Source organism: Lampetra planeri, unplaced genomic scaffold (assembly GCF_965212315.1).
Source record: "Lampetra planeri unplaced genomic scaffold, kcLamPlan1.2.h2 scaffold_1645, whole genome shotgun sequence".
In the NCBI taxonomy this organism is placed as follows: Eukaryota; Metazoa; Chordata; class Hyperoartia; order Petromyzontiformes; family Petromyzontidae; genus Lampetra; species Lampetra planeri.
Genome location: NW_027614378.1, coordinates 1 through 16,855, shown reverse-complemented (window position 1 = coordinate 16,855; position 16,855 = coordinate 1). Strand labels below are relative to the sequence as shown.

The 16,855-nt window shown below is 43.5% G+C and overlaps 4 non-coding genes and 1 pseudogene across 4 annotated transcripts; all 5 read right to left on the bottom strand.

The window, feature by feature from the left end:
* Positions 1 to 1,931: 1,931 nt before the first annotated feature.
* On the bottom strand, positions 1,932 to 2,137 carry LOC144739674 (small nucleolar RNA U3). Its single transcript, XR_013589488.1, has one exon. It is a non-coding gene; the product is annotated as a small nucleolar RNA U3 (small nucleolar RNA).
* A 504-nt stretch (positions 2,138 to 2,641) lies between these two features.
* On the bottom strand, positions 2,642 to 12,771 carry LOC144739672 (uncharacterized; annotated as a pseudogene).
* LOC144739673 (small nucleolar RNA U3) lies at positions 8,264 to 8,480 on the bottom strand. Its single transcript, XR_013589487.1, has one exon. It is a non-coding gene; the product is annotated as a small nucleolar RNA U3 (small nucleolar RNA).
* Positions 12,455 to 12,525, bottom strand: TRNAG-GCC (transfer RNA glycine (anticodon GCC)). The gene has a single exon. It is a non-coding gene; the product is annotated as a tRNA-Gly (tRNA).
* A 1,693-nt stretch (positions 12,772 to 14,464) lies between the features above and the next one.
* TRNAS-AGA (transfer RNA serine (anticodon AGA)) lies at positions 14,465 to 14,546 on the bottom strand. Its single transcript has one exon. It is a non-coding gene; the product is annotated as a tRNA-Ser (tRNA).
* Between the last annotated feature and the right edge of the window lie 2,309 nt (positions 14,547 to 16,855).

The window sequence follows — 16,855 nt, the reverse complement described above, 5'->3', positions numbered from 1 at the left end:
GACATGTGCAGAGGAGGGACAGTGGATACATGGGTAGGAGAATGTTAGAGATGGAGTTGCCAGGTAGGAGACAGAGAGGAAGACCAAAGAGGAGGTTTATAGAAGCAGTGAGGGAGGACATGGAGGTAGTTGGAGTCCGAGTAGAGGATACAGACAACAGGGAAAGATGGAAATCAATGATTCGCTGTGGCAACCCCTGAAGAGGGACAAAGCCGAAAGGAGAAGAAGAAGAAGAAGAAGAAGAAGAACAAATGTTAGCGAGAGTCAGTGACAGTGACGATAAGAGAGGGCTATGGGAACGTCTTTTTTTACCACAAGCTCATTGGAACAACTGGGAAAGAATTGAGACAATTGTATAGCTGTGACTGAATAATATAATAATGTGTGTGAATTACTCTGTATTGGCATATATATGTAGGTACCATATACCAGGGAACCACTGTAACCCCACCCAACAGAACTGTCTCTAAGTGTGAAATAATAAAAAACTACATGGAAAAAAAAAAAAGATTTGACAGAACGTTTTAACACAATAAAAATAATTTACAATTTACATCTGGTTTGTAAACATCACTTTGATTTTCAATGAAACAGACAGAGGATCGTTTTATTCCGAATAAACGCTAACTCATAAATTCATTACATTTATTTTTAATGAAGAAGCTTGTTCTTTACTTCTGATGTTGTCGATGTTCTTTGAAATGAAGCAGCTTTGACCGTCATTGCAATGTGCATTCAAACTTCATTGCTGAAGTTATAACTATTTCTTTTAGCTCCAGTATGAAGTATGAGTCAGCTTTGTCTTCTGACCTCATCAGGGAGGATCTAGTATGAAATGTGAAATATAGAGTGTGGACAGGAAGGAGACAGGAGCGTCTCCTCAGCAGCGTCATATCTTGTGACATCCTGTAGACGGGTTGTTCATGTAATGGGGCACAGAGCCCGAGGTTTAGGAGCGGACCCAAAGGCGCGGAAGGACCAGCAGAGGGAGACAGTCGGCTGAGTCAACAAGTAGTTTATTGTACAGGCAGAATACACAACAATGCAAACGGTAGCAAACAGATCCAAAGAACAAAACAACTGACGGGGAACAAAAGGTCGCGCACTATGGCGGATAACAAACGCTAGGGAAAACGAACCGATAATCACGCACTACGACGGACACAGAATAACGGGAGCTAACAAACAGAAAATCACGCTCTATGGCGGACAAAAAAACGCTGGGAACAAACGAAACGGGAATCACGCACCAAGGCGGAAACAAGAGCACAAGCACGAAGGTACGGGAACGATGGCGGGAGAGTCAAGCGAAAGCACAAACAATCTGGCAGTGGGGTGCAGCCAAAGCACGGCTTAAGAGCAGGAGCAATCAGCGCGCCAATGAGAATCAGGTGCGCTGATTGCTCCCAATCAGCCTGGCCGCACCTCCACTGCTAGACAGGGGGAGGAGGAAGACAGGACATCCTGACATCTTCCGGCCCGTTCAACAACACTGGAGAAATCCAAACACATGATTCTACCTGATTCTCTCTCTGTCACCAGCTCTTCGGCAGCATTAAAGGGTATTATTGGAGCATGATTTGCATTATGTGTCTCCACACCAGACTAAAATCTTGTCTCATCCTGTTCTCTTAGTTTTCAGATCATAGGAAAAGCATGATGTTGGGCAGCTCATACACAATACTATTCTTATGTATTTGTATTGTAATTGTCTGTACAATGAACACCTATTGCCTGTCTGTCCATCCCAGGCAGACGGATGTGCTTCTCCCTGAAGTCCCTGCCCTTTTTCCCATTGCAAGGCTTTTGGGGTAGTTTTTCCTCACCCTGATTGAGAATCAAAGGTCAGAGGGTACAGTTTTGTACAGACTGTAAACTGTGATGCTGGACTATACAAGTGAAATTGAATTAATATTGAACAACAACAGAGAACCACTCTGAACATATTCCTCCCACTGTTGTTTCATAACGAACCATCAAGTGAGTTCAACTACTACAGTGAATGTGTGAAGAAAATCATTAGTCACTGTCAGCTTCACATGCAGGAATGAACATCACAACTCATCATCAGGGTTACGATTGTACTTTATTGATCCCACGGATGGGGGAAATTCACCTGCCACAGCAGCAAAAACAGAGGAGAAGTGAGACAAAAATATAACAGATAGACAAACATCAGGAGCAAGCACACAAAACAAACATTAAAGCAACAAAGCAACAACAAAACAATACAAACAAGGTGACAATGCAAAGTGACTGTGAAGTGACTATGCAAACAGTACGAATTGACCACAACATGTCAGCCCGATTCAGGTGTTACAGGCTGTTGTAGAGTCTGACAGCAGTTGGGATGAAGGACCTGCGGAACCTCTCCTTCTTACCCCGTGGATGTAACAGTCTGCTGCTGAAAGAGCTGCTCAAAGACCCCAGAGTGTAATGTAGGGGGTGAGAGGTGTTGCTCATGATGGATGTCAGTTTGGCTAACATCATTCTCTCCCCCACTTCCTCTATGGAGTCCAGCGGACAGTCCAGGACAGAGCTCGCTCTCCTGATCAGTCTATTGATCCTGCTCCTGTCCCTGTCTATGCTGCTCCCTCTCCAGCAGACCACAGCATAGAAAATGACTGAGGCCACTACAGAGTCATAAAAAGTCCCACACACAGGAGAGTCCCACACACTCCGAAGGACCTGAGGACTCCGAAGTACTCCGAAGCGACTCTGGCCCTTCTTGTAGAGGGTGTGGGTGTTTGTAGACCAGTCCAGTTTTTAGGTGAACACCCAGGAATTTATGGTTCTCTACCACCTCTATGTCCGATCCCTGGATGTTCACCTGTGTGAGGGAGGATGCTTTCTTCAGGAAGTCCACAATCATCTCCTTTGTCTTGCTAGTATTTAGCTGGAGATGGTTACGGTCACTCCAGCTGACGAATTCCCTGATGACTGTCCTATACTCCAGATCGTCCCCCTCAGAAACACAGCCAACAACGACTGTGTCATCGGAGAACTTCTGGATGTGGCAGTGTGAGTTATTGGAGGTGAAGTCGGAAGTGTAGAGAGTGAAGAGGAAAGGGGAGAGCACCGTACCCTGAGGGGCACCTGTGCTGCAGAGCACCACGTCAGACTCACTGTGCTGCAGCCTCACATACTGTGGTCTGTTGGTGAGATAGTCCTTAATCCATGCAGTCAGGTGTTGGTCTACTCCCATACTTTCCATCTTCACTCCTAGCAGCGATGGCTGGATAGTATTAAAAGTGCTGGAGGCGCTTTTTAATGGTTGGGAGATGATGAGAGGCGGATCCAGCTGATCAGCGGAATGGGCCGCAGATGGAGCACCCGAAGCGCTGATGGACGGGAGGCGGACCCAGCTGATCAGTGACAGGCGTCGCAGACGGAACCGCGGGAACGCGGGGAAGGGCGGACCACAACCGGGGGAACCTCCGGTGACGTCACGGGCATCCCCCCTCGACCTGGTCCAGCTGGCAAAAGATGACAACACACGCCCCGGATCCTGGGATCCGTAACACCATGTGACGGAGAATGTGTAAAAAAGAAAATAAAATCCTAAAATAAAATAAAATACTAAAGGAGCTGCTGTAACAAGTCGCCAGTCACACGGCGCCTGCAGAGAAAAGGTTAGTAGGACCGAACACTTTAGAAACACATTTCCCCGTCCTGTACATAAGGTGCCATGGAGATTTATTCCGTGGAGCTCGACCGCTCCAGACTGGGCTAAGTTCCAAGATCGATTTTATCTCCTCCCTCATCTCAGTCAGCAGTCACCACAAACAGAAAACAAAAGGCTCTTCACTGCCCACTACACATTGTTATCACATTCAACTAGACCCACTGTCATTATTTAAACATTTGTGATCATTGGTTTCAATCTTTGTAGATAAATTATTGTTGATCATTTTACAATCATTAGATAATTTGTCAAATCGTTAAGATTAGACAGTTTCCCATTGACTATAAGTCAAATATACATCCCATAAAAATACAACTACGCATCAAAGAGTAACATGATGTTCTTTCATTGGATAAGGGTCAATGAATGCAGGTAAACCATCATGTCCTTTCAAAACTGAAGTCATTCAATGACTCTACAAGATAGAAAGCCCAGAATCAAGGCACATTATCCATATATAATACACCCCATATGTCTGTACACTGCAGTAAATACAGGACAAATCCATACACAACAAATGAACAAATTAATAGGTGCAGTAGCCTCCCTACACACAGTATACAGCACAAACAACAAGAGAGGCCGGTTTCAACTGAATTTAAAATTAGACTTGAAGTCACCAATACCTGAAAATAAACCTTTTTCTTTTATTCCCATCTTGCGTGAGTTGTAGAACATAAGCACAATACTGGGTTCAGAGATTGTATTCAACTACAAGCACAATGATACAGAGACAGTGCATGTCTTGTGCATGTACTCACTATAAGTGTTTTCATCATCTGACTTCAATCAAATCACTGTCAGTTTAAGTTTCATTTTTTGTGTCAGTCGACTGGTTTTTAGGGACAATATATGAGACAACAACATATGAGATATGATGTGTCCAAGGGCGACATGGTGGTGTGGTGGTTAGCTTCATGGCCCGGGATCTTTCTACATGGACTTTGCTTGCGCTCACCATGTCTGTGTCATTTCTCTGCAGGTTCTCTGGTTTCCTCCCACCTCCAAAAACAGGCTGAGGTTAATTGGTCACTTTAAACTGTCCATCAGTGTGAGTGTGTGCGTGAATGGTTGTCTGTCCTGTCCATTGACAGATGGGATTGGCTCCAGCACATCTGTAACCGGAATAAGTGACAGAAGATGAATGAATGAATGAATAAATGAATGAATGATGTCTCCATTTATTAATGAGGTGCAATGAAATGAAGGTTGAACTCAACATGTATTTAAGGATTCCCCAGTGTAATCGGCTGCATACAAGAGACTCTCATCCTGTGATAGCTCCACTGGAGAACAAAGAAGATTCTATCAACAGGAAATCATTTCACAACATCAGTGTGTACACATTTCATTAAAGTAATGACAAACAAAATGCAATTTTATATCATGAATGTTTTGGCTCTCCAAGTCTGTAGTACAGGCTTTGAACACTGGGCGACCACACATGATGCTGACAGAAATACGGCCAATTCGCTGAGTTGGTCAGCACATGGTACCAAAGTGTTGGTGTGTACAGTGTAGTGTTGGTACAGTACTGACCTCATGTGGAGAATAAAATACAGTAATCATCTCAGTGCAGCCTAATAAAGACTTCCTGAAATGCATGTGACATCTCATACTTGAACAAACACAAGGACAGATAACAACTGCGTTAAGGGCTTGTCTGGGAATTGAACACAGGGCCTCTCACACCCGAAGTGAGAATCATACGACTAGACCAACAAGCCACAAAGCTTAGAGCTTATTTGTATAGTGCCAATTCAGACTGTACTACAATGTAAAGCTTAAGTAAAACTCAACAGATGTAAACTGACAGATAATGAGTCCAAAGAGTGGAAGAAAGTTTGTAACACATTCCTTTGCCGTAGTTGGTGCAGCCACAGCACGCATTTCTCACCTCACACTATACAATCACCACCTGGTCAGCAGGTCTGCTTTGCGAATGACATTTGTGTAGCAACTCCTCCCTCCTTGTTATGTTTCTGGATTGAAAATCGAAAGGTTTTGTCTTGAATGGACAACAGACCTTTTTCTGTTCAGTCTTAACTGTATTGCAAAATACGCTAGTTTCCTCAACTTTATGCTACTTCCATCACACACTCTCTCAATCAGCTTGAAATCCTGATCCTCGGTAGGCCTCTGATTCCTCTTTTCCTTGTGTGTTCACCCAGCTGAGCACATGTCACAACGTTAAATAATGTTGTCATTCATTTTCTTGCAGTTTAAGTGACAAGCAAAGTCCTGAAGATCCAGAGGTTTACACAGTGAATAGATGTGTGACTCTTCAGCTTTTGTGCAGCTGTAAACAGATGTCAACAGATGTAAACATGTCAATATGAACATGTGTGAAGTTTGACCTTGTAAATACTTACTTGTTTGTCCTGTTCATGTAGTTACAGTAAACAAACATATTGAGTTACTCTTCTTATTTAATATTCTAACATGTCACCACTCCACGTTTGTGTAACAGCTGGGAAATGTAAAATCTTTCTTGATAAATAAGCGAGTGTTTAGTCATTCTGTTCTTATTTGATCAGGTATTTGCTTGATCCTAACAACTTATATGCAGAAATTTTGACTGTTGTTCATAAATCTTGGTTCATTAATAAAATACAACCAGTCTTTAAAAGACTAATAATAATAATAATAATAGTGTTGGCTGTTGGCAGAATAAAAGAGTTCGTGACACAGTGAATGACAGGAAATGATGCCTGGACATCTTACATGTGTAAAATAGCATAGAATTATATTATAGAAATATAATTAGAATTACATTCTAAAAATATAATTCTATACTAGTTCTTGCAGGACACAAATTGAGGTGAAGAGTCTTGTCTGCAGTTCTTGAGTTTGACCATGAGAACCATGTTTCTGTCAAAGTGGCATCCAGTGTCCCTGAGTTTGTCTTATCAGGAGTACTAGTGGATAAAATGTGGGAATAAACATGATTTTTCAAACAGTCTCATCACCATCACAGTTGACTGATAATGTTGCAAAATTGACTTGAATATGAATCACATTTTAAGATTTGGTTATTCCTCTTCAACAGCTACATTTGGTAGCTATGGGAAATATCTGGGCCAATGTGACATAAATTTCCACCCAGTTATAAAAGTTTTTAAGTTTTAAAGGCAGATGAGATAACCATTACACCCACCTGTCCATGTGGGCCAGCTGTCTACGATATTGGACCACACCAATAAATTGGAGTCAGATTCAGTTGGACCACCATGACACGTAACCTGAGCAAGCACAAGAAAATGATTGAAGGATTCAAGGAAATTAGACAGATAGATAGAACCTTCTCAGCAGAATCCTAGATCTGGACAAGTAGCCAGGAGTCAAACCTACAATCTTCTGATCTGATATCAGACGCGTGATCAATTGCACGACTAGCCCTGTATTTGTGTTAAAATGTAAAACCTGTGGATGCAACAATTTAGCCCATGTACATAGTTTCTTCACAAACTGAATAAGTGTTGGTAAGCATGAAGCCTGTGTAGCTCAGATGGTAGAGCATCAGACTTTTAATCTGAGGGTCCAGGGTTTGAGTGCAGGTGATGACTTCATTTAGCAACATTAACCTGCTTTTGTGCAACATTTATGTGGAGTTTACCTGAAGTATCTGTGAAGTCAGCTCACGGTACAACCTGTGCCCGGTTGCAGTTGTCTTATGTCTTCTCAGCTACTCTGCTGCTTCTAGTGGACGTCCAGTGTTCAGATTGTGGCAACCCCAGAGTGAGGCAGGTGAGGGCATCAGCACCCCAGAGAGCTCTGTGCTCACACCTACAGCCCTGAGCTTGGCTCTTCAGAACCACGGAGAGCGGTGCCATACCACAAACGACAACAGCTGAGAATGGAACCCCCATCAGGACGGGGAATGTCCTCTTTCCCAGCTGCAGGGAATCAGCGCTGGATGAGGAGACAAAAGGGAAGACGGAGGACGATAACCAATCAGAATGTAGAGGAAGAGTTTGGGATGTGAAATATTCAAAGTTATTAGCAAATTCAGAAAAATGCTGAGTTAAAATACTGTAGGTGATAATAGCACAGATTGTAAATGAAATAAAACATGTTTCAAGTGAAAAAGTGCGTTTGTGCATGAACATGCTTTAAAAAAAATATATATATATACTGTGAGGGACCGCCGCCGTCACCCTACTAGTGGGCAGGTAGTGGGTACCGCACTACATGCCCTTGATGTGGTGGACAGAACCATTGGAGTGGTGATGACTGTAAAAGAGTCCCAGAGCCCGTGTGACTTTCGCACACACCTCCCGTGTATAACTTTAGCGCCAGGACGGTGCGTGCGTGCGAGCGTGCAGTGGATGTGTGTGTGTGGGTGTGCGCGCGCCTTGGTGCGCGAGTGGAAGACGGCATTCCTGTGTTCAGTTCATGGAGGAGCGGGGGGGGGGGACGGTGAGAAGGGGGGCTCACCTTCTCACATATACGTACAAATATATCCAGAGATGCGTGATGTTATCTATAGTGTGCCCTCTCACAAACTGACATAAAACAATGCAATACTGATTTCTTGCTTCTTAGATATCTGCATTAACAAATGGTGAACAACAGACAACCACTCTGAACACATTCCTCCCATTGTTGCTTCAGGAAGAAGCAACAAGAACTCATCAACAATAGTGAACATATGAGGTGAATCATTATTCACTGTCAGCCTCAGGCACAGAGAGGAACGACATGACTCATCATCACGGTTAGCGAGACCAAACACTCAAAGAAACACATTACTTAAGCCAGACACCATAGAAATGATCCCTGAAAGTATAGTCTGAATACATCAGAGGACTGAAATCGAACCTCACTCCTTACAGAGTGACTCTCACTCAGGGTTCCTTCCTGGGATCAATACACTCCACTGCCATGTTTTTATGGAAACACTCCATCCCGACCCACCCACTCCCACACATGGACTCCCCACACACACACATGCACACACACACTCAAGGATACACATGCATGCACGCACGCACACAGTAATTGGACTGGTGAGATGGCTTAGCACAGAGGATCAGAGCAAGGAAAAGCCACCTATGGGCACCAAGGCAAGGAAATACACACATATAATAGTAAAATGACAAAACACAAGACAAACAAATAACAGACACAGAACGTAAAAGAAGAAAAAATATACATTCTTGGTGATGGTGAAAGGAGAAAGTTATTGATCAATTATTAATCCCTTAATAACTGAACTAATGACTAATGACTAGCTTGTTAGTAAATAAATACTCTTAATAAATGTACGGTGTTGAAAGTACTGGTGAAATAGTGTGAAATACGATCTGGCGTCAACGTCGTCGTTTTATTCTGAAAAGTAGCCAGATGTTTTATTTTGTTTCGGTGTGGATTTTCCTGTCCCGCTTCATGGATTTAGTGCCAAAATTATGTGTCTCAGTATCTTCAACACAGCACTCCGGACTGACAGAGCTGAGACTGAGCTGACACACAACGCACACGCAGCTGGTGTAAATCCAAGGTAAGCTGAACGAACTTGGGGAACTTTGTAGGAGCGAAGGTACAGAACTCTGGTAAAAGAAAAAGGAGTGCTCAAAGAAAAATCCTCTGCTCTGAAAATGCTCATAGTGAATAAAATGACTGCTCATAGGACAAAGGGTGTGTTGCCCTTTTATCGTGGGAAGAGGTGGTTTCGTCTAACTCATTACTATGCATGAATTGGTCAAGTTAATGTCCAATCACACCTCAACTAACAAGTTAGAAAAGGAGATACTAGTAGTAATTTAAGACTGGCAGGAGCGGTGCATGTACCAGCCCCCAGGAGACACGCATCTGTGGTTTGGAGCCAAAAACTTTTGTGTTAACCTTCCCCAAACACCATGACCCAATGTGTGAACTCTTGTAAACTACTGGCACAGAATGTATCATGAGGTTAAAGACTAGATATCCTAGTATAACTGAACATCATTACTTATCTAACGATAAGAAAGAATCAGGATCTGTTAGAAGATTACATATGAAATGGTTCAGGATACTAGAATGAACATTCTAGAAGAAAGAACATCAAGAATATACGTGTTGGCATTACAAATTTCACGCTGGTGAAGTCTGTAGCAAGGCATTAGAGTACGTCATCAGAAAAGGGGACATTGTTGAAAAGCAAACATCAAAACGTCAATGATTCTCATATCAACCTCAGGTAAACTGGTAGTAAACAACTAATGTTCTTCTATACAAGTATATAACATTACCACGAGACACATAATATGCTTAATACATTTGTTAGGGTACAAATGATTCAAAGGGATCTCAGAGTCTCAGTCCCGCTCAGGAATGCATGAAAAGGTCTGGAGTTCAGTTTGGCCCCCAAAGAAGAGAGTGGGGGGAGTTTGAGATTTGGGTCTTTAGAGTCATAAACTGTGGAAGGGAGGAAGATTCTTCTCCCTGCAAGGTGTTTGTCTAATGTCAGCAGTGACATCTTTTTGGTTTGATGCCCAGAGAGTGAACTTAGAGGAAGGAGGCCATTCAGGAGGTTCCGTGTTGATGAGAAGTCAGCAGGGGTCATGCTCGTGTGACCTCAGATGGGCTGATTCACAAGTGGTGAGAAAGGCATGTGGAGGAATGATACCAAGCAGGGTGTCCGCTACAGTGGCCATCCACACCGAGAGGCATCATACTCCGAAGTATGGATACCACAAAGAGCACCACCATAGAGACACCCCCAGTGTGGGGGGGCTCCATGAGGAAACACTGGAGCTAAAAACCAAAAGATTAAAAAAAAGTCTAAAATTGTGAAGATTACGAAAAATCTACAATATTAGAATATACAGAGATTAAAATAATCGTGTCCCCTGTTTCATCAGGTGTTGATGTGTCGATGTGTCTGTGTGTGTGCAGTGGCGGGCCATGACCAGGCCTTCAGTCACTGTAGAAACCATCTTATTATGCAGAAATGCAGAATGAGGGGCTGTTGCATCACATAGATAACTCATATAGCCAGAATAAATGGATATAATGAAGAAATAAGTCTCATATAACACACATAAAATCATCAATAATAACCTTGTAAAACTGCAACATTTAGGAAAAGAGCAGCATTTTACACTTGATTATCCTGATTATTTGTACACAAAGTCCTTCCTCTCTTTCTTCAGGAAGAGTTCAATTACTCTGTCGTAGAGATTATCCGTGCGTTTTAGGTCCATCAACAAGTCCTTTTCTATGACATAGTGTCTCAGTGTTTTTTAATATTCTATTCCCCTTTTGCGCCTGGGTCACTCAGCTGTAGATCCACTCTCTTTAGGACTGCACAGAGGTCCGTGCGGACTCAAAGTGGATGTCTGTAAATCTTGTACGTGCAAACCGTAACATTATGACACCAGCATTCTCCTCCTGAATCAATGGGGTTCTTGGAACATGCTGTCTTCTCTGGATTTGAGGTTTTATCAGTTCATTTCCCAGTTCCTCAAGAAAGAGGTCTCTCCTCTGGAGATTCCCGCTGTTCCACTGCAGGTTCAGTGACATACAAATGACAAAGGCATTGTAAGGTGAGATGTCCAGTATGTCAAAAAATATCACCAGTGGCCACTGCAGGGTCTGGCTTTGCAGCTAAAAGCAGTCACCAGCTTGTCCATGGTGTCCACCCCTCCTTTTGTGGTATTGTAATCCATGAGGATTTCTGGTTTTTCATGCTCCTGGCCACAGATTCTCCTATCGCTGGGCAGTGTACTCATGAGTACCACATTCTTGCCTTTCTTTGGCACAAAGGATACCAGGGATGTGTCAGCCGTGTACATAAGCTTGGAAGAGTTGACAGGCCTGCTCTTTGTAGTCAGCGATTGGGGTGGGAGGGCTCAGGCTTGTTCTTCCGAATTGTTCCCACCATGGTCAGCTTCCTCTTTAGGATTTCCGGTCCCAGCTTGTGTGACATTAAAAAACAAAAATTGTTGTACCCAATGAGTGTCATCAACTCTCATGCCTTGATCTTTTCTCAGGGGCTCCTCCATCAGGCTTCCAAGCATATGATGAAGTGGCATCACAGAAAGCCCATATCTTGATACCATATTTTGCAGGTTTAGATGGTATATACAGCCAAAAGGGGCAGCGGCCCCTGAATGGCATGAGCTGCTTATCAATGCTGACATTAGGCCCAGGGTTGTACAACAGGGGGAGCCGGTGCACCCACTTTTTTCCCACACTGTTCTCATGGCAGCTAATTTGTTTCTCTGCCGTCAAGCTGGTCTGTCGTCTCGGTAATCAACGTAAAGCAGATCATTTTGGTAATAATGTGGACGTTTTCCAGAGGACACTGGCGCGGAAAATTTCCTCTGCCAGTTTCTGCATCCCATAGGGATTCTGTGGATTCACCTTTGGACCTGAAAACTCCAGCAAGAAAAAGAACCCCAAGAAAAAATCAGTTTGGGTCCATCTCCTTCCACATCTCTCCAAAAACAAGACGTCCTTCCAAATTACTACAATCCAGAATACTTTTCTGGATGGAATCTGGTATGAAAAGCTGACTTGATGGGCTTCACATAACCACCATCCATGTTGGCCCTGGTCAGAGGAACTGCTGGAATTTGAAACCAGGATCTTTACTGAAGCACATGTGGAAAGTGTCTCGTGAAGACAATGAACTCATCTTTTAAATCAGTGAGGTCAGAGGTGAGTTGGTGGTACAGGCCCCAGGTGAAATCCAATACTCATCAGAACACAACCAAATGTGCATAGAAGTGATGGGAACGGTATGGTGTACCAGTGAAGAACAAAGCATTAAAGTACTAGTTTAGATGCATTGGCTGGGAATCGAACCCAGGTACCTCACATGGCAAGCGAGCATTCTACCACTGAACCACCAATGCCTGTAGCAGTCCAAGAAATAGTCAACAGTCCTCTGACACTCCACAAGATCGATCCACTTCACAGGATCAGTAAATCTGAAATTCTGAAATGCATGATTGTAAGAAATACTCTCTTCCAAAATCAGTTGCAATGCCCTCTCAGCAGAGAATCTTTTGGTCATCTAGATCAGTTTTGATAAGGAACCACACTGGCAAACAATCATTCCTTGTGTACCATCCCCAATTTAGAGTATGACGAACAGCCATAGTTCTATTGATTCATTGATTCATGACCCCAAGACATTCCCAAGCTAGCGGAGTAATATAGTCACTCCAGCGTGTCCTAGGTCTTCCCCGGGGTCTCCTTCCGGTGGGACATGCCCGGAATACCTCCCTCGGGAGGCGTCCAGGGGGCATCCGATACAGATGCCCAAGCCACCTCACCTGGCTCCTCTCAATGTGAAGGAGAAACGTCTCTACTCCGAGCTGCTGACAGAGCTCCTCACCATCTCTAAGTGAGTGCCCCACCACCCTGCTGAGGAAACTCATTTTGGCCGCTTGTATGCAAGACCGTATTCTTTTGGTTATGATCCAGAGCTCATGACCATAGGTAAGAGTAGGAACATAGATTGACAGGTAGATCGATATCCCGAACCGTACCCCCTCCGGCCCCTGGCTGCACCTACAAATTCTGTCCATAAAAACAATGAACAGAACTGGTGACAAAGGGCAGCCTTGCCGGAGACCAAGATGGACTGAGAACAGGTCCGACATATTGCCGGCGATGTGAACTCCTGCTCCTGCCGTAAAGCTCTGAACAAAGGGCTCCAAATCCCATACTCCAGGAGTACCCCACACAGGACGCCACAAGGGACATGGTCGAATGCCTTCTCCAAATCCACAAAACACATGTGGACTGGTTGGCAAACTCCCATGACCCCTCAGGCACCCTGCAAAGGGTTTAGAGCAGGTCCAGTGTTCCACGGCCAGGAGGAAAACTGCATTGTTCCTCCTGGATCCAAGGTTCGACAATCGGTCAAATTCTCCTCTCCAGTACCCCTGAATAGACTTTCCCAGGGAGGCTGAGGAGTGTGATCCCACGATAGTTGAAACACAACCTCCGGTCCCCTTTTAATAAAAAGAGGGACCACCACCCCCAGTCTGCCAGACCAGAGGCACTGTTCCTGTCTGCCATGCGATGTTGCCGAGACGTGTCAACCATGACATGATGATGTCTTTTCACACTCACCGTGAACGTGCTTCTCTTTGGCTTATTCTCCCCCCTGTGATATTGTTGTGTTGTATATGTTTGGACGCAGGATTGCACATTTCCCTGTACCTTGTACAAAGGCTTTCCATTCCATTCCATCTGAGTTTAGTAGTAGAAATAGATAGATAAGTATAACTGAGTATCCCCGAGTATCCCCCGATTCCCTGCAGCTGGGAGGGAGGACACTCCCTGTTCTGATGGGGGTTCCATTCTCAGCTGTTCTCAGCTTGTTGTGTGGCATTGCTCTCCGTGGTTCTGAAGGGCCAAGTACTAATATATATAAAGTCACAAAAAGCTTCTTGATGGATAATGCAATGGTATGTTATCAGAGGCATGTGAGATATATATCAAAACACCATCAAAACTGTTCTGTCACGTTGTGGTCCCATACATGGCAGCTATAATAAAACAGCTCACTGTCAAAATGAAAATGTTTTAAGTTTTCAAAAATAAAGACTACCTTTCATTGCCAATAAAGATGCTAGCCAGGAGTCGAACCGTGAATCAAACATACGTTGGAGGCTTTTTATGCAGAGTCATGTTACCAAAGACACACGGAGCAGTAGGCAGCTGTTCGTTCTCACGACATTCTGGGAGTTTAAGTATCTGATGTAGATAGAATCCTGGGTTCATTAGATTGGAAGACAACACTGGGCCAAACAAGGAGAAGAGTGACCCCCCTAAAAACACCGTTGTTGACAGGATTCAAACCTACGCGGGGAGACCCCAATGGATTTCTAATCCATTGCCTTAACCACTCGGCCACAACAACCCACAAAAGTGATACGTGTGTTATATTTACATTTTTCACTGGGATTGGAATTGAGGTTTGCTGTCACATTTTATCCACTTGTCTTGACCAGACCTCGTCAAGCACCCTGGACTCTACTTCGATAGAAACATGGTTCTTAAATTACACTCAAACCCACCAGGCCAAATCTTGATTGACACCTCTTTTTATTTTATTTACCCCAGAGAGCTCCATGCTCTCACCTACAGCCCTGAGCTTGGCTCTTCAGAACCACGGAAAGCAGCATCACACGACAAACGGCAACAGCTGAGAATGGAACCCCCATCAGTAAGGGGAGTGTCCTCCCTCCCAGCGGCAGGGAATCAGTGCTGGATTAACCAATGAGACAAAAGCGAAGACGGAGTACTAGACAGCCAATCAGAATGTAGAGGAAGAGTTTGGGAAGTATCAGTTGTCACATGCAACTCCGGAAACCTTTGTTAGGCTGCACTGAGATGATTACTGTATTTTAATCCCCACATGAGGTCAGTACTGTACCGACACTACACTGTACACACCAACACAACTCTGCGAATTGGCTGTATTTCTGTCAGCATCATGTGTGATTGTGGTCGCCTGGTGTTCAAAGCCTGTACTACAGACTTGGAGAGCCAAAACATTCATGATATAACATTTTGTTTGTCATTACTTTATTGAAATGTGTACACATTGCACATTGATGTGAAATGATTTCCTGTTGATAAAATCTTCTTTGTTCTCCGAGCTATCACAGGATGAGAGTCTCTGGTATGCAGCCGATTACACTGGGGAATCCTGAAATACATGTTGAGTTCATCCTTCATTTCATTGCACCTCATTAATAAATGGACACATCATTTATTCATTCATTCATTCATCTTCTGTCCCTTATTCCGGTTACAGATGTGCTGGAGCCAATCCCATCTGTCAATGGGCAGACGGCGGGGTACACCCTGGACGAGTCGCCGGCACATTGCAGGGCCGCATGACAGGACAGGACAGACAACCATTCACACACACACTCACACCGATGGACAGTTTAGAGTGACCAATTAACCTCAGCCTGTTTTTGGAGGTTGGAGGAAGCCAGAGAACCTGCAGAGAAACGACACAGACATGGGTGAGCGCATGCAAAGTCCATGTAGAAAGATCCCAGGCCATGAAGCTAACCACCACACCACCATGTCACCCTCGGACACATCATTTCTCATATGTTGTTGGCTCATATATTGTCCCCAAAAAAACAGTCGACTGACACAAAAATGAAAAACTGACAGTGTTGCCAACTTGGCAACACATATCTGATCGAAAGTCAGTTGATGAAAACACTTATAGTGAGTTCATGCACAAGACATGTACTGTCTCTGTATCATTTTGCTTGTAGTTGAATACAATCTCTTATTTATACTAAGCAGCTGAACCCAGTGTGGTGCTTATGTTCATGCAAGATGGCAAAAAAAGGACTTCGAGTCTCATTTTTAATTCAGTTGAAACTGGTCTTTCATGTCGTTTGTGTTGTATACTGTGTGTAGGGAGGCTACTGCACGTATTTATATAAATTTGTTGTAATTTAATATATTATATATTTTATATATTATATAGTATTATATATGGATAATGTGCATTGGCTCTGTGCTTTCTATCTTGTAGAGTCATTGAATGACTTCAGTTTTGAAAGGACATGACGGTTTACCTGCATTCATTGACCTTTATCCAATGAAAGAACATCATGATCCTCTTTGATGTGTAGTTGTATTTTTATGGGATGTATATTTTACTTATCATCATTGGGAAACTGTCTAATCTTAACGATTTGACAAATTATCTAATGATTGCTAAATGATCTAGAATAATTTATCCACAAAGATTGAAACCAATGATCACAAATGTTTATGACAGTGGGGCTAGTTGAATGTGATAACAATGTGTAGTGGGGCAGTGAAGAGCCTTTTGTTTTCTGTTTGCGGTGACTGCTGACTGAGATGAGGGAGGAGATAAAATCGAGCCTGGAACTTAACCCGCTCTGGAGCGAGCGAGCTCCACGGAATTAATCTCCACGGCACCTTATGTCATAATATCGTATATTGACATTTCCACAATCTCACTTTTATGCAACAGGATCACAGATAAATTGAGCCAGGATAAGCAAGATATCCCAACATGATCCTTTATCCTAGTTTAGTGCACATGCGTTTCGCAGAAACGCCATGTTCATTACTCAACACATGCTTTGAACGGCACACGGCATGTCTCATGACATCCTTACCTCTGACACATTCAGATGATATTCTTAGGGATCATTTCTATAGTTT